General features: G+C 41.1%; 3 non-coding genes across 3 annotated transcripts; 1 reads left to right on the top strand and 2 right to left on the bottom strand.

Moving 5' to 3' along the window:
- Positions 1-6,447: 6,447 nt before the first annotated feature.
- trnai-uau (transfer RNA isoleucine (anticodon UAU)) lies at positions 6,448-6,541 on the bottom strand. The gene is made up of 2 exons: positions 6,504-6,541; positions 6,448-6,483 (listed from the first exon to the last, which is right to left on the bottom strand). It is a non-coding gene; the product is annotated as a tRNA-Ile (tRNA).
- A 4,217-nt stretch (positions 6,542-10,758) lies between these two features.
- Positions 10,759-10,830, bottom strand: trnat-cgu (transfer RNA threonine (anticodon CGU)). The gene has a single exon. It is a non-coding gene; the product is annotated as a tRNA-Thr (tRNA).
- A 1,924-nt stretch (positions 10,831-12,754) lies between these two features.
- On the top strand, positions 12,755-12,827 carry trnak-uuu (transfer RNA lysine (anticodon UUU)). The gene has a single exon. It is a non-coding gene; the product is annotated as a tRNA-Lys (tRNA).
- The last annotated feature ends 14,673 nt before the right edge of the window (positions 12,828-27,500 follow it).

The following is a 27,500-nucleotide window of genomic DNA, read 5'->3' as shown; positions in this document are numbered from 1 at the left end:
TGTCCCATCACAGTCCTTAGCCGCAGGCTGGAGGCCTCTCATCCTGGGGGGTTGGTGCCCTCGGTGTCGGGGAGGATGCCCAGCCGGAGTAGGGTTACCGATGAACCCGTGTCGAGCAGGGCCAGGCAGGGTTGGTCCTCGATTCATTTTGGCACTGGAGGTACAGGCTATAGCCGACTCGCCCCACAGTGGTGTGAGGGGTGCCGGTCTTCACAGCGCTCTCCGGAGAGGGGGTTGAGGTGTTCAAGGGCGGCCGTCCCCGCGCTGAGCCGACCCGTTCCCGTACCCCGACACTGATCACGGAGTGCGAGGTTTGGGTGCCCAGCAGAACCGGGCTCAGTGTCGTCTCTTCCCGCTGCGGTCGCAAAAAGCGTGCGGGGCTGTTCCGCGGGGGTTGCTGCATGGGCTGGCTTCTCTTCCCCCTTGCTGGACTCCTCCGTCGGTGTGGGAATCGCTGGTCAGCTCCGGCAGGGAGGGTATCTTCTCTTTGGGGCATCCACTGGGCGGGAGTAGCAGGCAGTCGCCCCAATTCTACCGGCAGGACCACTACTGGATAGCCCTGGTAAGGGCTGTGGCCACCTGTCGCACCCAGGAGTTGCTCAGGCTCCCTATGTGCGCTGCCGATGGGTTCTGTCTCTTTTAGAGTCAGACAGCACTTGACAGAATCGGCTAATGTCTGCCAAGATTTTTCCATCCTGCCCGCTTCTGACACCAATGTAGCATTTACAGGTTTTTCTCAGAACAAAGGACCAGTGGAGACGCATTTAACAAACCAAGCAATAGCTTTATTCTTTAACAACCACAAAACCGAACACAGCATATACATGCACATGAGGAGACTGACAGAACACGTACACATCTTTAGGGTGGTAATTACTTAACAACACGCTATACACTTATAAGACTACACAGGGCACTAGAACTACTAGAACATTATTTACACAGGTAGGGTCAGCCGCTGGTCACCGTGCTGACCCTCAGACTCTCCCCGGCTACAACTCCCAGCATGCCCAGCGGTACTATGCACGCCTAGGGGCGCTTCCTCCTCACCACCAGGCGAGGGCGTTACAATATATATTTATATTTTTTCTCTGGTTCTCAGCAGTATCATTGGGCTGAACTCCAGTTAAATGCTTGTCTTAGAAAGATCAAAAGTGAGCGAGGGAAGATGGGTGGAGATTAATGGAAGTTATAAAGGCAATGGGTTGGCTCTGCTTAAGCTTCATTCAGACCTTATTAGGGCAAACTCTATGGGTCAATTGCATCGAACTGAAAGTAGCATACTAACAGGAGTTCAACCCGTGCTTAGAACGCAGATGCCGTCTAAACTTGTGCTCCACCTTAAGTCCAATTGCAACAAACTTTCCTGCTGTGCTTAGTCCGCAGTGCCGAACTTAACCTGTTCTCAATTGCAATGAACACAAAGTAACAACTGCAGCACTCCAGAGTAACTAAAGTAGCGGACTAATTTAAACTGTCTTCATTTGGCTTAGCACCGTACTTGGTGTAACGCAGGATTGCATTAGAAGGCTCCCAAATATAGTGGAAATAATCCGTTGCTTGGAAATGTATTGGAATATTAATTAAAATTGCTTTACACTCATACCATATTTATTAATAATGAAGTTTATTGATGTGTGTATTTACAGAAGTGTCGTTTACTATTTATGTTTAATGTCAATCATTACTAGTAGCTGTGAGCTTTAAGATATGCTAGGAAGTGAAGAGAACAGAACAGAGCAAATGGTTATATAAATAGAGTGGGAGCTTTTAATATGTTCTATAAAATTTGGGAGTCAACTGAATAGATTTGCTAAGTATTTTATTGTGATGGGTCTCTGTATTTGTGGTTATCAGTGGAAAGCAGGGATAATAAGGAAATGGGTGGCACCCAAGCACATGTTAAAGAAAAAAACTTGGCTTCTTAAAAGTGATTATGATAGCCACAGGACAGAAGAGACAGTGCACTGTGGTCCAATAATGACTGTGTTGAAACAGCCAGAGTGTGCTGCATGCCATGGAGATGGAAAAGATAGCTCATCCCAGTCAATCGCAAGGTTGTGTAGGACTGCACATGACCTGATGATGATGGTGCTGGCTCTTGATGGACTGGTATACAAACCAAATGACAGCCAAGCAAAGCGTTAGTTGTTTTACAATTCCGAAAGATTGTTCAAAGTGGCTTCTTGCATTTTTATGACTCCTGTTATATTGCTTCTCTTGTAATGTTGTAGGATTGTGCACAGGTGTCAGAAGATATAGTCATAAAGAATAACCACAGGCAAAACAACATGCCAGCTTGCTCTTCCCTACTTTGAAAGGAAGATATTGGAACTGATTAAAGAACTTAACTTGAAATGTAAGCTCCTACTGACACAGGAGAGAGAGTTCTGAAAAGTAAGCACAAGGCACACTGTGGATAAATAAATGTATTAATTTAAAAAAAGAAATACTGAGAAGGTCAGAGGAACAATAATTGTTGTATTTATTTGCTCAGGTAGTTTTATAAGTTTAACTTTCAGTAAAGTTCTGTTAAAAATAAAACTGGTCATTAGTTGGCGTCTTTTGTAATGATTTAGCAATAGTGACATGTCGGCTTGTTCGACTGGAGTGTTAAACAAAATTAATACAGTAGCGTCCTGTCTCAAGTGTACAGCTGCAGTTCTCGTTTGTTTCGTGACTAATTGCAAGAGTACCGAAGACTTGAAAAAGCACTCACTTTTCTGTGTTTTTGTTGTTACCCAGATTTGTTTTTAATGTTCTTTTTCTCTTTGTTTTGAAGTTGTTCTGTTTTTTTTTTCTTTTTTGTAGGTGTTAGACTACTACAGGGATTTACCTAGGTTCTATTAAGACTTCTTTTATCAAAACATATTTTATTAATAAAACCGTGATTTCTTAATAATCAACTTTAATGTTATCTTTATTAGTAGCTGTATTACAGGTAATGCATGCACAGCCTTTATTATGCTATAGTGAATTTTCAGGTATCCCATGGAGGGAAGAGAACTGAAATTAAGGAAATACTTATTTAAAGGGGTCTTAAAGTCTTAAAAGTGTTCTGTCACATCTGGGTGTTAATTGAATAGATTTGTTGTATTATTTCATATGATTTGACTCTACACTTGTGTTTCTCAGGAGACAGCAGTAATATTGGGGATTTGCGGGTACAGATAATAAATTATACTATACAAGTGTAGAGGTTTGATGGGTTTACTGAGACAATTATTAATTGTAGCAGTAATCACGAGGTTGTTCGTTGTGGTTTTTAGAAAATCAATCGTCAGAACAACTAACAACGCACACACACGGGTTCAATACACGAGATACATTTATTCATATAAATTGTGCACCAAACATATACTAGTCTGCCTGGATACGAGCAGCAGACCTTACTGTGAGGGTTATCAATATACAAAGTATATAATCTCGAAGAGATGCAAACACAAAGAGATACACAACAGAGAATATATGTCAATATATATCGTTCGGTTACCAAATCGCTAATCAGTGTTATTACCCACTGTTACTCTAAACTCGGAAGTAAATACATTACTCATGAATTAAATTGATAACAACTTGTGTTGAGGTACAATTGAATTCTCGAGACGCAATGTAGAACGGGGTTTACTTATCCACTGTGTATGGATTTGGAATTTCCCGGCACGAACACCAAACCAGGTGACAGGCTCTGTTGCAGCCTCGGTCCCAGCGGTTGTCCAATGGGCGTTGTCCCGGCATCCTCTGGCTACCGGCCAACCAGTCGAGGTGCAGCTCGGAGTAGGACGGGCGGAGGAATCTGACTGCGGCGCGCAGGGCAGTCGTTGCTCCGAGGGGATCTACCAGCTGTCCGGCTGGCTAGTAGAAAGTCTCTATGCACTATGCACTCTATGCAGTGTGAAGGCTAGTCCTCACAAGTCACTCTTTTGCACAGGAAGAAGCTGGTTTGTTCCCGGTCCAGCGCTGCTTCTGAATAAGCTATTCAGGTTGTCGACGAGGGTCCAACTGTGGGCTGCCGTTGATCAAGCGGAGCGTTCACGTTGGTAGAATTCTGAGTACGTACGGGATCCTCGGCCCCGCACTTAGAACAAAGTCCAAGTCCCTTTGCAGACAACAGCCTTTGTCACGTGATTGTCTCTGAGGATGCGCGAAAATGGCCAAGGAGAGCCCTGATCTGAGCTTGCGCTCCCTTTTTGACCAAGACACAGATGTGTTCTGATTGGTTGAGAGTTTGGCGGGCATTGGAGACCCACATGGTGTTACCACACCCTGCCAGTCTCTGATTGGTTGATCAAGGTGAGATATGAGTCACTTACTCCTGACACTTAGGAATGCAGTCCAGATGTCCATTTGGCACTCCCTAGACAGATAGGCGCCAATGGATGACCATTGACCATGATAGCCAGGCTTATCTAAGTGCATCCCCGTTTGGGAGCTGTCCCTTATCAAAAGAAAACATCTTAAATCAGCCTGCATGAATACTTTCTCTGTGGCTGCACCACAGAGATGGAGAGTGAGATGGGGCCTCATTAAGGAAAGCACAGCAACGCTTAATTCTGTCTTATTACCAAGCATTGCTGCTACAACTGCTTAAATTCAAACTAAACAGGACTATGGGAATGAGATTTGATTTCGAACTGGATTTTAAATAAATAGGACCGCTGCACTACATTGTGCTTTATGTAAGACAAAAGGTGGGCTTCCTGTGTTTTCGATAACTCAGTTATAAGAGCGGAGGAATATAGTGGAAACAGCTGGGAACTCTTTGTTCTCTGGTTTGAATTTGGCTGGAAGAAAGCTGTTTTTTATGTTCTTTAATCAAAAAGTGAAAATTTGTCGTTCACTTAGTTGTCTTATTTTCTAGGCTTGTAGACTCCTCACTCTTCCTAAAAGAAAGTGCTGCAGATAAAGATACAGTAGTTGTCGGAAGTTTCGTTCAGTGGTAGAGCACATACAGGCTGTATGTGGTTGTTTTCAATCGCCGGCGTCTCCACTCTGGATTTCTTCCTGGGCGCGATATTTTTCCTTACTTGTGTGTGAATTTCAGCGCGACACATAAACCCTTTGTCTGTTTTATAAAGATTATATTTTAAATCAGTTAAAACAAAAAAGTACCAATTACATACACGTAGAAAACACATGTATCTAATTTGAAAATTTGGGCAATGTATTACTAGTAGTCGAGCTGAGCTCACAGAAGAGCAGTTGATATTGTTAAACCACGTATTATTTTTAAATGATGCTACTAAGCACTGGCACGCTGTTTGTGCAGTCCTACCCAAGCTTTCTATCGACTGGATGAGTCTCCTGTTCCATCTCCAATTCTTTCCGCACATTTCGCCTGTTTCACCACCATTATCATTAGACTATAGCCACTAATACGAGAATACTGTTCTGAAAGACTGTCTTAAATAATAATGTTGAAAAGGGTAATGATAAGAGTTTTTTTCATTAAGGTAACCATACATTTGCCTGTATAGTACAACTTATTATCTGTATCCGCAAATCCCCAATATTAATGCTGTCTCCTGAGAAACACAAGTGTAGAGTCAAATAATATTACAACAAATCTATTCAATTAACACCCCTATGTGACAGAACACATTTAAGACTTACACCCCTTTTAAATATGTATTTCCTTCATTTCAGTTCTCTCCCCGGGATACCTGAAAATTCATTATAGTATAATAAAGTCTATGCATGCATTACCTGTAATACAGCTACTGATATAGATAACATTGAACTTCATTATTAAGATATTACACTTTTATTTATAAAATATGTATTGATAAAATTCCTTGTGAATAATTGTAGTGTCTGGAAAGCAATTGTTCATTACTTAATGACAATATTATTTCCACTACATTCAGGACAGTTCCAATGTAATCTATTGTTCCACTTCGTCTGCTTAGTCTCCTACTTTAGTAACATCTAATGGGGAGCAGCTGTTATTTTAGGTTTGTTGCAATTGAGAACAGGTTTGCTACAGAGCTGCTGACAAATTTCAGCAGCCAGTTTGTTGCAACTGACCCGTTGTAGCTACCAATCAGAAAAAAAAACAAACGCAACAACTTCAAAAGAGAAAGAACATTAAAAACAAATCTGGGGAACAACATAAACACAGAATCTAATGCGAGAGCTTTATCAAATCTTCAGTGCTCCTCTTGTCTCAGTAGACCTCTCTCATATATTTGTGTACAGGTCAACTGGAGGTACACAGCTGATAGTAATTTAAGTAGGGAGCTGCATCACAGCATGCGTGGGCTGCAAATGGAAAAGTATAGGTTTATTCAATGCTGAAAATGGAAGTAAACACAATGTTTCAGCTGTGGAGCCTTCTTTGATTGTGACTCGAAATAAATCTTTACTTGTTCGTTTGATGTTAATTTATCTCCATCAAATACCTTACAGTATCTAAACTCAACAGTTGCTCTCAGTAGCTTAAGACACTGCTCCAGGTGAGGCTTGAACTCACAACCTCAGCATAACTCCGCTGTGCACTGCTGTATAAGTACCACGCACTGACCGATTGCGCCACTGGAGCTGTGCAAGTCATGCTCCTCATACAGACTGACGCTGCAGAAACACAGGGTGAAAACGGTTTAGGTTGTGGATCCATCTATACATGGGGAACACTAAAATAGCAAGGAAAATACAAGAAAAGAAACTGAAAGAATTGTGCTAACAGCAAAGGGGAACTGAGGGAGGTGGTCAGACAAGTAAATCAGCCTGGCAGATTATTTGTATCGACATTTTTTGAGTCAATCAGCAAACAGATTTCTCTTCATGTGCCTTAAACTGTGCAGTTTGTATCTTCGCTGTATAGGTTTCTTCAGGAGTCCAGTAAACTAACAATAATGGAGAACTAGCTGACGCACCCCGTCGTGAAGACCCTCTGTAAGGTGATTACACGTTTCAATTTCAAGTCGCCTCCTTTACACTCAATTGCAGCCCCGAAACTGAGAGAAAGCATGAGAAATGGCTTCAATTTCAATGTGAAAGTGCAGTACAGGCTCGATGGCTTCACATCTCCCATCAATCAAATAAAATTGCAGTAAAGCGATCTAAATATGACTCTTAAGTACTTGGAAAGATGATTATTTTTAGCGTGCCTCCAAGGGTCTGCTACGAGGCTTAAGTTGGCTTCTTATTCGCCAGCTTCTTATGCGTGTTTTTCGTTCCACCTTAAATGGTGCTGCTGTGATGTTATGTCGCCTTTCGCCTGTAGATGGCTCTCTTCGATCAGTACTAATCCGGCTGGAATACTGTAGACATCTTCACTGAAAAGGAATATCCAAATAAATAGCGACTGTCCAAATTATATTTTTGTATGGAATATATTTCAGAAAATCGCAAACCAATTTTAAAAACTCATCACAACACGGACTTACACTGGGAAAAGGTGACTGCACTTTCTGCTTATTGCTACGGCCTTCCCCCTGATTATGAAAATGTCTCACAGTTCTAACACCGACGTGTGAAAGACAATGTAACAGACTATCAAAATCCTGTACAAGTACAAGAAATTTTAATGCACCAGTTTTTTAAATATGACCCTCTGATCCTGGCATGTCAGTATACATTTCGAAAAAGTATGGCACCAATTGCATGAATTGCAATGGCACAAATTGTTGAGAATATCACTGACCTTGCCGATATTTGCAGGGGATACGAAAGTTTTGCACATGTTGAACTACAGCACGTAAAAATTGAGCTTCTTAGTCAATATCACCGGGAATGCCAATAATGACGAACATCAGTAGCTTCAAGGAAACTTTGACTCGCACATGGAGTTTTATCTTCGAATGGAGGGTGGGAGAATTTATTTGTACTCTCGTTGCTCATTAGCTAAACTATTTTAAAAATATGACACAGATTTGTTCGAGAAACTTGTAATCGCCTTAAAGAGAGTCTTCTTGAAGATGTGCACCAGCTAGCTCTCCACTGTCAATTGACAGGACTTTAGGAGAAACTGTTCTCATACAACAAACATACAAATTACACATCTTAAGGAACATGAATAGAAATCCGTGTACTAAATAACATAAAATTGTCGCTGCAAATTATCACCAAGCTGTTTTATGTGTCTGACCACCTCTTTCCTACTTTGCAGCGAGCACAAATCTTTCTGTTTCTTCATCGCAATTTTACTGTCTCTTTCCCCCATGTGGAGATAGATCCACAGCTGAAACTTTAGGTCAGTTCCTGTTACTCTGTCCGATTGAAAGAGCTGTATTAAAGGCACTCCCATCTCTGCAGGAAAGTTATTGCTGCTCTCAACACAATATACTGCAGCCAAATATAGCGATACTGTCACTGCCTGTGGGCCACGTGTTCCTGCTGGCAGTCTATTATGTCATGTTCATCCACACCCAGAAACATTACTTCATCGCTATTTTACTGTCCCCCATGTGGAGATGGATCCACAGCCGAAACTTTAGGTCAGTTCCTGTTACTCTGTCCGATTGAAAGAGCTGTATTAAAGGCACTCGCATCTCTGCAGGAAAGTTATTGCTGCTCTCAACACAATATACTGCAGCCAAATATAGCAATACTGTCACTGCCTGTGGGCAACGTGTTCCTGCTGTCAGTCTATAATGTCATGTTCATCCACACCCAGAAACATTACTGCTGGAGCAAGAATAGAGCAAGAATCTCTTAATCTCAGAACTGTGGGTTCAGCCCCCACATTGGGTCCCTCTGTGTCAATTTCATCCCCCCAATCCTCCTAGCATGACCTGATGGCGTAACAGTGATACCCAGTACCCAGCGTAATTCAGCTTTCTTTCCACTTGATTCAGATTTTGATCTAAAATCATCGGCCGAACAAGAGTTTGTCTAAATCGAGGGAGATCTGCTCACAAGCAAGTATTAAACACTTCAGCATTTTCTGTTCCAATACCACACTTTGTCAAAACACTGCCGCTTCTTAAGCTAATAAGTAACGGTTTCTGAGCACGCATTGTATTGCTAATGCTTATATTAAAAAAGCATAAATTCACATAGTGGAATTTGGACTGAACAAAGTAGTCCAGCCCTTTTACAACATTACATACCCACTGATTAAAGCTTAAAACTACAGCAGCAGGAGTAACAATAATGGCAACAACATGTTTGGAGTTCGGCATTTCATTTATTCTGCGGAAACATCGTATCGGAATGAACTGCCCGAGATAAAAGAGTAATTGCGGCTTCAGATCGTTTTTACAGAGCATTGCGTTGTTCTGTTCATGCTGACCACACGCTTTAGATTTGTCATTTACTGCAGGCGTTGCTTTTCCAGGTTTTTCTGAAATTCCTCGCATTTGAGCCAGCACTAAAACATTTCATTCCCGTCGCTGAATACATCGTGGAAACGGTATTTGCAACGGAATGCTGTCACACATGAAACCTTTTTGTTATTCGGTTCTGAAGTTTGAAAATGAAAATAAAACGGGGGTCACTTCATAGGCTTGAAAGAAGTCCAAGCAGCATAAAAACCCGCGAATTTTCACAAAGACTGCACCTTTCTTCTGCTGCTGTTATAAATAAGCCTTAAACATTTGAATGCATACCTTACTGCTGCTAATCACATTCACGTGTTTACAAAGCTTTTTTCTGTCCGTTATGTTTTTGCTAAGCAGTTTCTCCGTTTTCCTCGTACTGTGATTGTCAGCGAGCACAACGAGACTGAAACAGTGTAAAGGCAGGTAAAAAAGACAGGGTAAAACGCCTGATTGTCGGGAGTGGGATTTGAACCCGTGCCTCTATTTGGAGATCGAAACACAAAGCTTAAAAGACACTAAGCTGTGAATTTGCTTTTAAACCGCTTGACTATCCTGAAAAAATTGGTACTGATTGCACCAGTCGCATCCGATTTTCCGTAACTTTAGAACGATTGATACGACTGGACGAACACAATTTATGGCGTTTAGCATGACATGGAAAACGGTACCGGAGCATTCGGGTCCGGACTACCAGACTCAGAAACAGTTTTTACCCCCGCACTATCAAACTATTAAACTCCCAGCCTCTCTCACTCTCTCCTCACCTCTCACCTATGATCTGAACCTCACAGTGCCTTCTTTCTTACCAAAAACCCAAACACACATTGAAAATCTACCTCTACCATACATGTCAAAAGCTCACTCCCCATCATTTCTATCCTTTTATTTCATTCTTTTGATGCATGTTTTTGCACATAACCTGTTACCTTTTTGTTGTTTTTTACACTGCCTGTTGTTGTTTTTTGCACATCGGCTGTTGTCTTTCTTTTGTTGATGACAATTGTATTGATGTTGTGTTTTTTTCTTTGTACTACTTATGTCCGAGAGCTAGCTAAATAGCATTTCGTTATACCATATACCTGTGTATGAGTATAATGACAATAAACTTGGACTTGAACTTGAACTTGACATAGTCTTGCAGGCAGTATATTATTTTATCGTTTACTCGTATAAAAAAACACGGTCTTCTCGTTCCTAAGTCAGATTTTTAGTGCTTTCAAACGTTACTTCCAACCTGGACTGACGGCTCACCAGATCTGTTTGTGATCAGACCATGAAGTCGGGGGCTGTACCAAGCACACGTTCCTTCCCAATGCTGAGGCGACCATTCGGAAGATGGGTGTAAAGAGAGATAAGCTTTGTCGACTAAAAAACAAGGCAGGATATGGAAGAATACTTATCACTGGCGAAAGTTATGTTCTCTTACTATTGAGATCCCTACATTGCGAGTTTTTTTAAGACTTTGAAACTAAAGGAAAGCGGTGACAAATGAAACAGGCACGGGTGGGGCTTGAACCCACGCTCTTTGGTTTACGAGACCGACGCATTACCACTTGGCCACCGCGCCTTCGAGTAAGCATGGGAATAAGGTTGTTCAAATTATTTTTTTCTGAATCCGGTTTACATCGCCAAATGTAAACCGGAGGCAGCAACAACAATAAAAGGGATACTTGTCCTTAAACTCGGACGTGATGTTCTGCAGACATGTCCACAATGTCCTGTTTTCTTGCAGTGTAGACATTTTGCTGTTCACGCTCCGCATTCATCTGCTTTGTGCATTGTTAGTCCGCACCTGTAACATGTAATGTCAGCCGTCCCCTGTTCTTCTATTTCTCTAGCATGACTGCATCCTGCTGCTCGGCTTTTGTTTGTAAAGTTTGAGCGAGCGCCCCGTTCAGTGTCACTTTGTCACTGTGGTCAGAAAGCATTCTTGATTCTGCTTGAGCTGCTTCATGAATTCTAGCGACTGTAAGAGCTCTTTCTAAAGTCAGCCCTTCCTCCTGCAGCAATTTATAGTCTCTTATGTGCACATTTTTCCACAAGTTGATATCTTAACATGTCAGTTTCCAATACTCCAAAGTCACAAGATTTAGCCAGTTCTCTTAGTGCAGTCACAAAAGCAACAACAGATTCGTCCTGAGACTAAGTTCTCTGCCTAAATTTTTGCCGTTCCAAAACCACATTTCTCCGCGGTGTAAAGTAAGCGTCTAAGGCAGCTACAGTCTGTTCATATGTAACTTTTTCTCCAGGGAGGTTGGCGAAAATCCGATGCATGGGAGCCCCGATACAGTGCAGTAGTTTAGCCCGTCTCACGGCATCCTGAGCTTCTGTAGATCCACTGGCTATTTAAAAAAATCTGTACGACTCCATCCATATATTGTATTCCGTATACAAATACGGAGCTCCGAGGTTCAGTAGAAATGGTGGAAAAAGCTGAGCATAAGCAAAGCTTCTCGGCGTGGCTGCCATATCTTCCATGGCGCAAGCTAAACGAAAAGTCCGAAAATTCAGAAGTTCGTTTCTACCAGCAAGAGAACTAAAATCAGCAGTGTTCTGCTCGCTTTGAATCCGTCAAGCACTCATCTCTGGTCGCCATAAATGTTGTGTATCTAAATTTAGAGAAGTTTTTATATTATTTTAACTATTTTGTTAACTACACAGATCACGCCCTTACACTTTATAACCCTGCCTTCTACCCTCGTTCTGTTGTCTCGCGATGTCTACTCACTATACTACATTTAGCATGACTTCTTGTTGCAGTTGAGCTCAAAGCTGGAGATGATCTCCATATTCTACCACAGTAACAAGTCCGAAACGTAGGACACAGTACACACGTTTTAAGTGAACTCAGGTTGTTAAAAAATTAAACCAGCGCCCTGTCACAGAAAACGTACCCCAGTCTCCCGCGCAACAAGCGGGGGTACTCAGCACTAAGAACAAGTAATAAAAGTAAACAAGTAAAAGAAGAAAGAGAACACGACGTGCTCAGCACTATGCTAACGAGGAGCGCTTGTCTGCAGCTGAGCGTCAGCTCTGTTTACTATCAGCAGTCATTTCCTCATTTCCAAATACTTTTTCACCTGCTCTCAGCTTTTAAAGACGGTCATAAACGCTCAAGAATTAATTCATGTCAGTTGGAAGTCTGTTTCTGTTGTCTCAACTCTTGATAAAGAAAAGCCGTGCGTGGGAGACTCCCTCTCTGAAGAAGTTTGCCGTCAACCTGCGAGGAAGAAGAGCCATCAATCACCGTGAATGTGAAAAAAGGTCAAAATGCTATTGAAAAAAATCAGTAATGTGAGGAAAGATGGATTGTGGGAGCCCCTTAACTACCCATGTCATGCTGTATTTCTCACTCATTCTACTGGGAGTGGTGCCGTCGCTTCATGATAAAGTCTGTCAGTGGTCATTCCAGACGGGTCCGGTATGACTACTCTTCGGCACAAGAGACAGGTGACTTGCGAGGATCCCGACAGTGTCGACTTTATTTCAGAGCCCGGATAGCTCAGTCGGTAGAGCATCAGACTTTTAATCTGAGGGCCCAGGGTTCAAGTCCCTGTTCGGGCAGTAGTGCTGTTCTTAAGTCTATTGTGAATGTCATTCTAAATAGTCTTTTATCTTTCACTCTTCTACCTGTACTGTGGTTATTTTAAATGTCCATTACTTGTATTTACAGTAGTGTATTTAGTGTTTCATTTCACAAACCGAAAATGTTCAAGTAGATCTTGTCACTCTACTCCACGTAATCATCTAAATTAAATCACAGTAGAGTACAGAACACGCAGTGAGGAGCTCACACAGTGAGTACTCTCGAATACGACAAGAGGAAAGGCACACTGCACATCTGTAGAACATCACGTCCGAGTTTACAGTGAGAGCAGAGGTTGGAAGCGACGTAGTTTTTTAATACTCGCTCGCTGAACGATCTCTCAAGAAACCTCGGTGGAGATTTAACGGGTGTCTAATAATCACGTTCAAAAAGATGACGATAAGTTTTTTTTTTAACTAGGTAGCCATAATGGCAACACGGTGTGAGTAGATCTTAAAGCAGCCGCAGAGTATCCGTAATGGCACCACAGTGGTTTGAGTTCAGCTTTTCTTATTTCTTCTGCAGAACCAGTGGAATCGGAATATACTGATCCGCATAAGAAGCGCTTTCGGGTTCTGATCATTTTTATTGAGCGCTGCTCTAAGTACCACAGGCAAGATGGCTGGTGGTCTAAGGCGTTGCGTTCAGGTCGCAGTTAACCCTGGAGACGTTTGTTAAAATCTCACTTCTAATAAAGAGGTCTTTCTCGTTAGAGTAGAAACGATAGAAGCCTTAAGCGGGGAAAAAATCACAACATCTCGCATTTCACGTGTTTAATGTTAACTGTCTCAGTGGTTGCCTCGGTGATTGATGGCTCTTCTCCCTCGGAGAGTGACGGCAAACTTCTTCAGAGAGGGAGTCTCCCACGCACGGCTTTTCTTTATCAAGAGCTGAGACAACAGAAACAGACTTCCAACTGACATGAATTACTTCTTGAGCGTTTATGACCGTCTTTAAAAGCTGAGAGCAGGTGAAAAAGTCTTTGGAAACGATGCAATGACTGCTGACAGTAAACAGAGCTGACGCTCAGCTGCAGACAAGCGCTCCTCGTTAGTATAGTGCTGAGTACCCCCGCTTGTTGCAAGGGAGACTGGGGTACGTTTCTGTGACAGGGCGCTGGTTTAATTTTTTAACAATCTGACTTCACTTAAAAAGTGTGTACTGTGTACTACGTTTGGGACTGGTTACTGCGGTAAAATATGAAGATCATCTACAGCTTTGAGCTCAACTGCCACAAGAAGTCATGCTAAATGTAGTATAGTGAGTAGACATCGCGAGACAACAGAACGAGAGTAGAAGGCAGGAATATATGGTGTATTTTACAAACAAAAGCCCAACAGCAGGACGCAGTCATGCAAGAGATATAGAAGAACAGGGGACGGCTGACATTACATGTTACAGGTGCGGACTAACAATGCACAAAGCTGATGAATGCGGAGCGTGAACAGCAAGATGTCTACACTGTAAGAAAACAGGACATTATGCACACGTCTGCAGAACATCACGTCCGAGTTTAAGGACAGCAACATCAGAGATTGGAAGCTAGGGAGTTTCAGGTCTGTTTTTTTATTATAGGTTCAAGAAAGTCTGAATACCTTTGCAAGAAATATTTAAGAATCCCACTCAAATCCAGTACGAATGCCCCATAAATCTGCATTGTACAATTGGTGTACTGTTTGTCCGTTGAATCAAACACGCCTTATGAAGCATTTCTAAAACAGGGGAGATCGTGAGGGAATGCGTCTTCCTGTAAAAATAAAATGACTTCAAGGGCACTATAAGCAGAGGTGCTCTACAGAAGAACTATAGCCAGAGATGCCAAAGAGGTCGAGATTTCACCACGTGAGAGAAAGCATCTCAGAAAACGAAGTTGCGGTTGTTTCCACGCCTTATAAAACCACTAGGTCAAACAACAAGAGCTGAAGAGTCGCTGTCATGAGTAACGCGGCCGAGCGCTCTAAGGAGCTGGCTTAAACCTCCAGCCTCTTCAGGAGCATCTGTTGGAGTCGCACTGCTACAGCGTATCTCCTTGTTAAGTATCCCTTTTATTGTTGTTGCTGCCTCCAGGCGATGTAAACCAGATTCAGAAAACAATAATTTGAACAACATTATCCCCTTGTTTGCGTCGGTCTCGTAAATCGAAGATTATTGTTTCAACCCCCCACCGTGCCTGTTTCGTTTGTCACAGCTTTGCTTTAGTTTCAAAGTCTTAAAAAAAAAAAACTCGGGTGAAAGTAACGTTCGAAAGCACAAAAATTCTGACTAACATACGAGAAGACCGTGTTTTTTTAAACGAGTAAACGATAAAATAATATACTGCCCTGCAAGACTATGTCAAGTTCAAGTTCAAGTTTATTGTCATTATACTCATACGCAGGTATATGGTATAACGAAATGCTATTTAGCTAGCTCTCGGACATAAGTAGTACAAAGAAAAAAACACAACAACAATACAATTGTATAATAAAAGAAAGACAGAGACAACAGCCGATATGCAAAAAACAACAACAGGTAGTGTGCAAAACAACAAAAAGGTAACAGGTTATGTGCAAAAACATGCATCAAAAGAATGAAATAAAGGGATAGAAATGATGGGGAGTGAGCTTTTGACATGTATGGTAGAGGTAGATTTTCAATGTGTGTTTGGGTTTTTGGTAAGAAAGAAGGCACTGTGAGGTTCAGATCACAGGTGAGAGGTGAGGAGAGAGTGAGAGAGGCTGGGAGTTTAATAGTTTGATAGTGCGGGGGTAAAAACTGTTTCTGAGTCTGGTAGTCCGGACCCGAATGCTCCGGTACCGTTTTCCATGTCATGCTAAACGCCACAAATTGTGTTCGTCCAGTTGTTTCAATCGTCCTAAAGTTACGGAAAATCGGATGCGACTGGTGCAATCGGCACACATTTTTTCAGGATAGTCGAGCGGTTTTAAACAGCAAATTCACAGCTTCGTGTCTTTTAAGCTTTGTGTTTCGCTCTCCAAATAGAGGCACGGGTTCAAATCCCACTCCCGACAATCAGGCGTTTTACCCTGTCTTTTTTTACCTGCCTTTACACTGTTTCAGTCTTGTTGTGCTCGCTGACAATCACAGTACGAGGAAAACGGAGAAACTGCTTAGCAAAAACATAACAGACAGAAAAAAGCTTCGTAAATACGTGAATGTGATTAGCAGCAGTAAGGTATGCATTCAGGTGTTTAAGGCTGATTTATAACAGCAGCAGAAGAAAGGTGCAGCACAATGCAATTTCTGTGAATTCGCGGGTTTTTATGCTGCTTGGACTTCTTTCAAGCCTATGAAGTGAACCCCGTTTTATTTTCGTTTTCAAACTTCAGAACCGAATAACAAAAAGGTTTCATGTGTGACAGCATTCCGTTGCAAATACCGTTTCCACGATGTATTCAGCGACGGGAATGAAATATTTTAGAGCTGGCTCAAAAACGAGGAATTTCAGAAAAACCTGGAAAAGCAACGCTTGCAGTAAATGACATATCTAAAGCGTGTAGTCAGCATGAACAGAACAACGCAATGCTCTGTAAAAACGATCTGAAGCCGCAATTACTCTTTTATTTCGGGCAGTTCATTCCGATACGATGTTTCCGCAGAATAAATGAAATGCCGAACTCCAAACATGTTGTTGTCATTATTGTTACTCCTGCTGCTGTAGTTTTAAGCTTTAATCAGTGGGTATGTAATGTTGTAAAGGGGCTGGACTACTATGTTCAGTCCAAATTCCATTATGTGAATTTATGCTTTTTTAATATAAGCATTAACAATACAATGCGTGCTCAAAAACCGTTACTTATAAGCTTAAGAAGCGGCAGTGTTTTGACAAAGTGTGGTATTCGAACAGAAAATGCTGAAGTGTTTAATACTTGCTTGTGAGCAGATCTCCCTCGATTTAGACAAACTCTTGTTCGGCCGATGATTTCAGATCTAAATCTGAATCAAGTGGAAAGAAAGCTGAATTACGCTGGGTATCACTGTTACGCCATCAGGTCATGCTAGGAGGATTGGGGGGATGAAATTGACACAGAGGGACCCAATGTGGGGGCTGAACCCACAGTTCTGAGATTAAGAGATTCTTGGTCTATGGACTGCGCCTATATAACTCTTGTGCTACAGCAGTAATGTTTCTGGGTGTGGATGAACATGACATAATAGGCTGACAGCAGGAACACGTGGCCCACAGGCAGTGACAGTATCGCTATCACATTTGGCTGCAGTATATTGTGTTGAGAGCAGCAATAACTTTCCTGCAGAGATGGGAGTGCCTTTAATACAGCTCTTTCAATCGGACAGAGTAACAGGAACTGACCTAAAGTTTCAGGTGTGGATCCATCTCCACATGGGGGAAAGAGACAGTAAAATAGCGATGAAGAAACAGAAAGCTTTGTGCTCGCTGCAAAGTAGGAAAGAGGTGGTCAGACACATAAAACAGCTTGGTGATAATTTGCAGCGACAGTTTTATGTTATTTAGTACACGGATTTGTTCCTTAAGATGTGTAATTTGTATGTTGGTTGTATGAGAACAGTTTCTTCTAAAGTCCTGTCAATTGACAGTGGAGAGCTAGCTGGTGCACATCTTCAAGAAGACTGTCTTTTTAAGGCGATTACAAGTTTCTCGAACAAATCTGTGTTATATTTTTAAAATAGTTTAGCTAATGAGCAACGAGAGTACAAATAAATTCTCCCACCCTCCATTTGAAGATAAAACTCCATGTGCGAGTCTAAGGTTCCTTGAAGCTACTGATGTTCGTCATTATTGGACATTCCCAGTGATATTGACTAAGAAGCTAAATTTTTAAATGTTGTAGTTCAACATGTGCAAAACATTCGTATCCCCTGCAAATATCGGCAAGGTCAGTGATATTCTCAACAATTTGTGCCATTGCAATTCGTGCAATTGGTGCCATACTTTTTTGAAATGTATTCTGACATGCCAGGATCAGAGGGTCATATTTAAAAACCTGGTGCATTAAAATTTCTTGTACTTCAGGATTTTGATAGTCTGTTACATTGTCTTTCACACGGCGGTGTCAGAACTGTGAGACATTTTCATAATCGGGGGGAAGGCCGTAGCAATAAGCAGAAAGTGCAGTCACCTTTTCCCAGTGTAAGTCTGTGTTGTGGTGAGTTTTTAAAATTGGTTTGCGATTTTCTGAAATATTTCCATACAAAAATATAATTTGGACAGTCGCTATTTGGATATTCCCTTTCAGTGAAGACGTCTACAGTATTCCAGCCGGATTAGTACTGATTGAAGAGAGCCATCTACAGGCGAAAGGTGACATAACATCACAGCAGCACCATTTAAGGTGGAACAAAAAACACGCATAAGAAGCTGGTGAATAAGAAGCTACTGTAACTTCAGCCTCGTAGCAGACCCTGGGAGGCACGCTCAAAATAATCATCTTTCCCAGTACTTCAGAGTCATATTTAGATCGCTTTACTGCAATTTTATTTGATTGATGGGAGATGTGAAGCCATCGAGCCTGTACTGTGCTTTCACGTTGAAATTGAAGCCATTTCTCCTGCTTTCTCTCAGTGTCCGGGCTGCAATTGCGTGTAAAGGAGGCGACTTGAAAATGAAACGTGTAATCACCTTACAGAGGGTCTTCACGACGGGGTGCGTCAGCTAGTTCTCCATTATTGTCAGTTTACTGGACTTCTGAAGAAACCTATCTACAACGAAGATACAAACTGCACAGTTTAAGGCACATGAAGAGAAATCTGTTTGCTGATTGACTCAAAAAATGACGATACAAATAATCTGCCAGGCTGATTTACTTGTCCGACCACCTCCCTCCGTCCCCCTTTGCTGTTAGCACAATTCTTTCAGTTTCTTTTCTTGTATTTTCCTTGCTATTTTAGTGTTCCCCATGTATAGATGGATCCACAACCGAAACCGGTTTCACCCTGTGTTTCTGCATACCTTGCACAGTTCCAGTGGCGCAATCGGTCCGTGTTTGGTACTTATACAGTAGTGTACAGCGGAGTCATGCCGAGGTTGTGAGTTCAAGCCTCACCTAGAGTTTTAGCTACTGAAAGCAACTGTTAAGTTTAGATACTATCAGGTATCTGATGAAGATAAATTAACATCAAACGAAGAAGTAAAGGTTTACTTCGAGTCACAATCAAATAAGGCTCCACAGCTGAAACATTGTGTTTCCTTCTCTTTTCAGCATGGAATAAACCTTGACTTTTTCCTTTGAAGCCCATGCATGCTGACGCAGCTCCCTACTTAAATTACGATCAGCTGTGTATCTTCAGCTGACCTGTACACAAATATATGAGAGAGGTCTACTGAGACGAGAGGAGCACTGAAGACTTGAAAAAGCTCTCGCATTAGACTCTGTGTTTTTGTTGTTCCCCAGATTTGTTTTTAATGTTCTTTTTCTTTTGAAGTTGTTGCGTTTGTTTTTTTTTTTTCGTAGTTGTGAGACAACTACCGGGATTTACCTAGGTTCCTGGAAGACTTCTTGTTTTGTGTTTGTTGTATTTTCGGGTTACAACAATTGTTTTTTTTCTATTGATAGGACCCCACGCATTACTATGGGAGTAGTTAACATTAGTTCTTACATTGTACAGTACCTGAAATTACCACATAAACTACTACTCTTTTTCCTTTTTTTTGACAGGCACAAGTGAAGTTTGTTTTTCCTTGCTGCTGATTGGTAGCTACAATGGGTCAATTGCAATAAACTTATATTCAATAAACTCTGCTGAAATTTGTCAGCAACTCTGTACTAAACCTGTTCTCAATTGCAACAAACCTAAAATAACAGCTGCTGCCCGTTAGATGTTACGGCATTAGGAGTCTAGCTTAAACCACCTCTTCATAGGTTTTAAGCAACTCAGTAGCGGACTAAGCAGAACAATTGATCACATTAGAACTGTCTTGAATGTAATGGAAATAATGTACTCATTAAGTAACAAGGTTATGCACCACTTGCTTGAAAATTATTATTATTATATTTAACTAAAATTGCTTTCCAGACACCACAAATATTCACAATGAATGTTATCATTACACGTATTTATTAATAAAAGTGTTATTTATTAATAATTAAGTTCCATGTATATCTTTATTAGTCGCTGTATTACAAGTAATGCATATACAGTCTATTATAGTTAGTTTTCAGTTATCCTGGGGAGGGAAGAGAATGGAAATTAAGGAAATAAAAATTTAAAGGGCTTTTAAGTCTTCAATGTGTTCTGTCATAGCTGTGTGTTGTCATATCTGGGTGTTAATTTAGTATATTTGTTGTATTATTTATTGTGATTTGACACTACACTTGTGTTTCTCAGGAGAAAGCAGTAAGATTTTTTTTTATTTGAGGGTACAGAAAATTGTATTGTACGGCCAAATGTAAGGTTATGTTAAGAAAGGTTCTTCGGAATAGTGTCCCTTACTTATCTGTGACTGTGGTCCAACAATAACGGTGCTAAAATAGCCGGAATGTGTGGGAAGAAGATGGAGATGGAACAAGAGGCTTATTCAGTCGATAGAAAGGTTGTGTAGGACTGAACACACTACGGTTATGGTACTGGGTTTAAGAGCATTACGATCCTACAGTCTCCTGATCCGTAATCAGACACGTTATCCAATGGCCCTTGTACCGCATTCCTCAAGTGCACCACTGTGAGCTTGCGCCGCTACAATAATACATCGCCCCAGTCCAAATTTTCCCAATTAGGTGCACGTTTTCTATGTGTATTTAGTTAATAAGTCTTTCATTTTGTCTGTTTTAAAAATTGCATCTCTTTAAAACAGACAAACAAGTTTATGTGTCGCGCTGAAATTCACACATGAGGGAATTCAAACAAAAGAAATCACAGAAAAGATATCGCGCTTAAAGAGAAATCCAGAGTGGAGACGCTGGTGATAGAAAACAGAGCTTCATATGATGCATGAGATGCTTTACCTCTGAACTAAACTCGTCTCTTTAATCATAATAATAATAATTAATAATAATAATAATTGCTTACACTTATATAGCGCTTTTCTGGACACTCCACTCAAAGCGCTTTACAGGTAATGGGGACTTCCCTCCACCACCACCATCATGTTAGGAAGAGTGTATAGTTAACAGTGTACATTTTAAAAATCAAAGCAAGACAATGAGACACGAAGAGAATTCGGAACACGAGCCTCTCCTTCATTGTTTAATGAGCTTTTGATGAACGCCTAAGTGAAAGACAAATTCACTATTTTCACTTTGTGATTAAAAAACACTTTTATCACATGTTAAGCACTCCTGATGGTGTCGAATGGTTCTCTTTTCTACCCTCATCATTTGAGGATCCCCAGGTAAAATATATTTTTAAACTACAACAAAATTGCAATATTTTGAATACTATTTAAGTTTACATAGTCACATTCCCGGTGATATTGACTTAGGTGCTCAACTATTAACTTCTTGTAGTTTGACTTGTGCCAAAAGTTTGAAATCTTTGCAACTATCAGGATGCTTAAGGACATCCAAAGAAACCCCATCACATTTAGGGGAGACGGTGTTGAGGTCAGATTAATTTGAAATGCGTCTCTGGGGACTTTTGATTTACCAACGTTATGTTTAACTGAAGGATACGCTGACTGACTGTGCCATAGAAACTAACGCACATCACCTTTCTTCTACATTCACAGGTTTTTGGCTAAAGACAAAAAAATCGTTTTCGTTTCCTTGCCAGCTGTCAGTAATACCTCTGCACCGACAAAACAGATGGGTATTTTATCTTTCGCAATTTGTATGGATTTTTTTAAAAACAAGTTGTTCCAAAAATTAAATGAACACTTCCATTAAATTTAATGTAGAAGCATGTTGCTGTCCATAATGATAAACTGTGTGGCAAGACAGGCACCACTGGGACTCAACCCCAGGATCTCCTGTTTACTAGGCAGGCACTTTAACCAACTAAGCCACAGCATTCTCGCAGCCTAGTGTTAATCCTGCATCAGCAGGGTCAGCTTGTCAGCACGCCCGTCTCCATTTGGTGGTTTGAGCTGATGTTGCCATGACGTTGCCATTAAATGCGACCGAGAATACTCCAACCGGCGCGCCGCTACGCCTACTGTCGGAGAACTAAGCCATGGCACTGGCATCAAATATCCCTTTTACAGCCACTTGGACACATCTCAATTGCTCTGAGACACCTGCATTCAGTGTGCGCTGAGCCTGCTCGCTGAGCAAAGTGACGAGAAATGGCTTATGTCCAAGGAGCTCAATTTGCTTTTTATGTTCAACGGGGTGTCCACTACAGCTGGCACTGAAGCGCAGCACAGGCTCTGTGGTTTGACATCTCCCAAGGTAAATGTTGAAATTGTAGGTGGAAGAGGAAAATTACCCTCGAGCATGGGGAAAGAGCCAACTCATGTCCGGAAGGGGCTAAAGTGTGTATGGAGGTGGCCTAGTGGTTAAAGCAATAACTTCTTAATACATTATACTCTGCACAAGTAGGTTTGAACCCCATCCTTGTTGAGGAAGGGCTTTGACACATTTTGACCTTTTTAAACTTGGTGTGCTTTCATTTTGTTTGTTCGCTCCTATACTGTAACAGTAATATTTCTAGATGTGCATGAACATGGTAGGCTGACAGCAGGAACATGTGGCCCACAAGCATTGACAATATCAGAGGTGTCTGCAGTGTGTTGGTTTGTGAGCAACAATAAAATAACTTGACGTGGAAGCAGGTGTGCCTGCATTAACACAGCTCCATCGAGCGGAAAAAGCAACACAAGAACGGACTTTCAACAGCGAGTTTCTGTAGCTGAAAACAGAAACTACTCCACGTGATGATTGAACTCACAACCTCGGCATAACTCCGCTTTAAAAGCACCCCAACCTGACCAATTGCGCTACGTTCTGAATCGTTAAGAAATCATTGTAAAACCAACAGAAAGTACAAACTTCTATAACTACAATCCTAGTTATATAACAATTGTAAGTATAAGGATAAACTACTTCAAGGCATTGGTCCAACTGAGCAAATAAGGTCGTAATAATGTTGTCACCCCAAAACATAGACACTATGTAACATGCTGTTCCTGGACGGATAGCCCTCCTGCACATCAAACAGTCCGATGTAGTAACTGTGAATTCGGGGTTAGTGTAGTTATCTGACCATTGATAAAGTACAACTATTTTTATCCAAAACTGACGGGGGTGGGACTGTTCAGTTGAAGGGGCGATTTTGGCATGCCAGTAACATTTTCACAAAACGTCCTAGAGTTACAAAAACACTTACTTTGTGTATAAAGTGCATTGTGTACACACTGTAAGTTCACAACGGGAGAAATACTGCTCAATATGGGATCCTGTCCAGGAATTTCAGGGCTGTAGGGGGTCAGATCTATAGATGTAGTAAACACATTAGTGGAGACGGTGTGTCTGCTCTCTGTGTTAGAGCCGGACAGGAAGAATAATCTGTGGTCTGGGAAGTAGCGACCCTCGTTGGAAGAGCAGGAGAGAATGAAAAAAAAACTTTTTCAGGGACGCTGATTTTTCTCCTTGGGGGAATTAAAAGCACTTCTAAGGAGTGACCTTGTGGCGCAATGGTAGCACATCTGACACCACATCAGAAGGTTGTGTGCTCAAATCATGTTGAGATCGGTTGATGTGTTTCTGCTGAACCCAGAAATTACACCATGCAGTCCAGTTTTATCTGTATACCACATAGATGATCTAAATGAAATAACAGAGCAGTACAGAACACGCATTCAAGAGATTACACAACAAGTCATTTTGAACACGACAAGAGAAAAGGCACACTGCACATCCGTGAAACATCACGTCCGACTCTAGAGACAGTTACATCACAGAATGGAAGTTTCAGGCCCCTTTTTTATTACAGGTTCAAGCTAACCTGAAAGTTACAGAGTTTTAGGTGACTTTTGTATTAAATAAAATAAATATTATTTGCCCTTTTTTAAATTGTGGATGAAATACACTCCCATGTACCAAGACCTTACAGTATATTCATGTTAATTAAAATGACCAACGCTATTGGACATTAGCTGGTGCTTTTTGTAACGATTTGCTATTTCATGCAGGAAAGAAAGGAAACCCGACCCAACGTTTGCTTTCAGGTGCGGTTCATTCACATAATGGACATCTATTTCTGAGGAGCCTGATTTAAAATCACACAAATCCGGTCGAACCTACAATCTCATGATGCAAAATCAGATGCGTTATCCATTAAACCACTGGCCAATCATGTAACCGAATTGCACCATGGTGAGTTCAGCACTGCAATACTAGTAATACACCACCCCATCTAAAATTTCTAAGTGAGAAATGTGTTTTCTACATTTTTATCAGTTTTAAAATATCATATCTTTAAAACAGACAAAGGGTTTGTGTGTCACTCTGAAATTCTGATTGATTTAGAATTCAAAGAAAAAATGTTTTCTTCAACAATGCAGTGAAATTATGACATCTTCACTCTACTTCTCTCTTGTAGCAAAGCAGACCTTGCAGTGTGAGCATTTACTCCAGTAAATTAGGTCATGTATCATGTTAAATCACTTCTTCAAAACAAAACATTTCCTGGTGCATGTTTTCTCCATGAAAAAAAATACATTTTTCCCTTACATGATTTCTCGTTTTTTTCCATCAGAGTACAGAGAGAAGAAAAAAGGGAAAAGCACTGTCGCAAAAGAACTCCGTCACCCTTGGGAGATGTCAAGCTCATCGGATATGAAAAGTGCCCAATAAAAGCAATTTTGCTTAATTTATCTTAGCTTCAGGACTGCTATTATGTGTGAGGAGGCAACTTGCTCAGCCAGCAGACTCAGTGCTTACTGAATACAGGTATGTTTTGAGTGTCATGCTGATAGTCTTATAAATGCAAAAGAAACTTTTAAAGCTGATAAAGTAATTTGCATGTGGCTACAACATCCCTGGAAGAGAGATTTTATCAGTTGCACATAATCGGTATTTTTTACTTTTTGTTCAGCACTGGAAATATATTTTTTTAAGTTTTCTTAAGAAGATCTCATGAAGTATTGACAGGACCTACCTTTAGCACTCAATAGCGATATTAATGGAGTAGAAATGTAAGATAAATTGATGATCTGAGCTAAAATAGTCCTTCCGCACCTCATGTAACAGTGTTCGTATTCATGGCAAGTAATATTCTTTTTCAACCCCAAACGTTGCTATTGCATTAAGCTTTGTGCGACCATTAGAAGTTTCGGTAGCTTCTGGAGAGCGCACTTTTCCAAACTGAAACCTATAAGAACATTATTCAAGGTACACCATGTCCCAGAATCGTTCATCGGGACTAGGATTAATATCAATGGAAAGTACTTCAAAATAAAAGATTTAACTGAAATATTAAAAGAGTAGGAAAGCATTTAAAATAGAAAAAATCAGTTCAGATGATATTTCATTTTTGAGAAATGGGCACATACATCAGCTCAGTGAGCAGTGCAAGGTGCTCTCCTGGAGATGATGTTAAATTAGTTAAAATCATGTGATAGTTGAAAAAGCTTAATACTTAGTGAAACAGCCAGCACAAATGGTTGCGTTTGTGATTATGTCACTTCTCTACTATAGCAGCGTCGATAAAAGACCCTCTGAAAGCAGTAAAGCACTGCACAACTGAATTCATTGCTATTTGGAGAAATCCACAAACTCATGTTTTTCATGTGCTTTAAAAGACAGCCATACTCACCGACAAAATAACGACACTGCAGCTGATTTTTTCCGAAGCACAGTTGACCTTTCTGAGCCAAATGATGAAGCTCACCCAGTGAATACTATAGCAGAAGGTGGAGGAAAGTGCAACTTTGTAACTACTGCAACCACAGGAACAACTGCAAGAAGCAGAATCAATTTCCCATCGAATGGTGGTGTTGTCTGAGGTACGCGATGTGAACGTGTGCAGAGAATCCCACAATCTCTTCAAAACTTGGACAAAGTATTTCTGATGGAGTGCTGTGCGCAAAGATTGAATAAGCTTTGCTCCTGCCAATGATTCTGCATGAAAAAGCACAGCATGCTGAAGGGACCAAAGAGCATTGCTGTTGGGAACACAAAATTAGGCTTTTTTATGCCTTGATGTTAAGCTGACAAAGACTATCTTGAAACACCTAGTTCAGTCTCTCGACAGACTGTCAAGCAAAGCTTTTAGCCATTGAACTCGCAATAGAACGAAGGTCTTAACCCACCAACACTTAGCAGCGGCAAGATTCAAACCTAACCCAGCGAAGAAAATGGAGCACCCACCCAGCCACACTCCCAACACCTTACTCTTTTGGAGAACGTTGGGTGGGTTCAGCTCTTGTTGTGCAACGCGTGGAAATGACTGCACCTTCGTTTTCCGAGATGTTTCCTATCACTTCTTTGTCAGCTCTGAATATAGTGCTTCTTTGGAGCAGGCTTCAGACCTTTTATTTTATTTATAAAGGAGGGCGCATTCCAAAATGTCTAATTCCTGTTTTAGAAATGCTTTGGGCAGTGTGTTTTATATAACGCACAAACAGTATTCTGATTGTATACTGTAGACCTGTGTAGCAATCATACTGGACGTGACTGGGATTCTGAAATGTTTCTTGAAAAGTTATTCAGGGCTGCTTGAATCTATAATAAAAAAGTGACCCGAAACTTCCTACCTTCCAATCACTGATGTGGCTCTCCCTAAACCTGTACGTGATGTTTTGCAGATGTGCAATGTGCCTTTACTCCTGTATTAAAAACGACCTCTGTTGTTGGGCGGAGTTGAAGGAGAACTAACTGCACAGAAAAAGTATGTAACGATAAAATATTTCTACACTTAAGAATGTCCCTTTAAATCCCTGCTCACACACGTCGGTGTGGCGAGTGGGCAGGTAGAGAGCTTTTACAGATGCTCATGATGTTTCTCATGGGGTGTTACCTGCAGTACAGGTCAGAACAGCTGGTCTGATTGTCTTAGAAAACAAAAAATTAAAATCAACAGGGAAATTGAACAATACAGAAATCAGTGCAGTATACAATAGGAAGCAATCAAACAAAATGCTCAGCAAAAATCGTAGTTGAGTAAATTGATATAAAAAAATAATATTTGTAAGCAAAGGAGAGCCCGCGCTGCGTGTGAAACACATCAATCGTTCAGCATTTCTGAAATGTTTAATTGAATTGACAAAGAAATCCTCTCCTTAAACTATGAAAAGGATTATCTGTTGAGCCAGCAGGCGTAACACTGCAGTTGCCCGTTTCTCACAGGTGTTTGAAGTTGTGGATAACATTTAGCAGGTTTGGCACCGTGGCTTAGCTGGTTAAGAAGCCTCACTAAAACCCAGGAGACCCTGGGTGTGAATCCCACCGGTATCTATTCGTAGACAACAGGCCACTCATTGTCAATATTTATGGAGCTTAATTTAAAGACAACAGGAGAAGCATGAGTTACAGCTCTCTGTAGCTGTTTTGTATAGCTATGTATTGGTTGGCTCTGTGGTGCAATGGAGAGTGCATTGGATTTCTATGCCTTGTTAGACTGAAATAATTCTGAGGTTGTGGGTTCAAGCCCCACCACAGTCATGTATCATTTTAATTCAACCTTTCAAAATCCTCTAGGGATTAGTGTTGATCAAGTCAAATAAAGGACTTCTTAAGAGTCCACAGTTGAAAATGAACCACCAGCCACAAGAAATAAATTAGCACTGGACTGTG

Source organism: Lepisosteus oculatus, chromosome 14 (genome assembly GCF_040954835.1).
Source record: "Lepisosteus oculatus isolate fLepOcu1 chromosome 14, fLepOcu1.hap2, whole genome shotgun sequence".
Lineage (NCBI taxonomy): Eukaryota > Metazoa > Chordata > Actinopteri > Semionotiformes > Lepisosteidae > Lepisosteus > Lepisosteus oculatus.
This window is presented reverse-complemented; position numbering and strand designations above follow the sequence as displayed.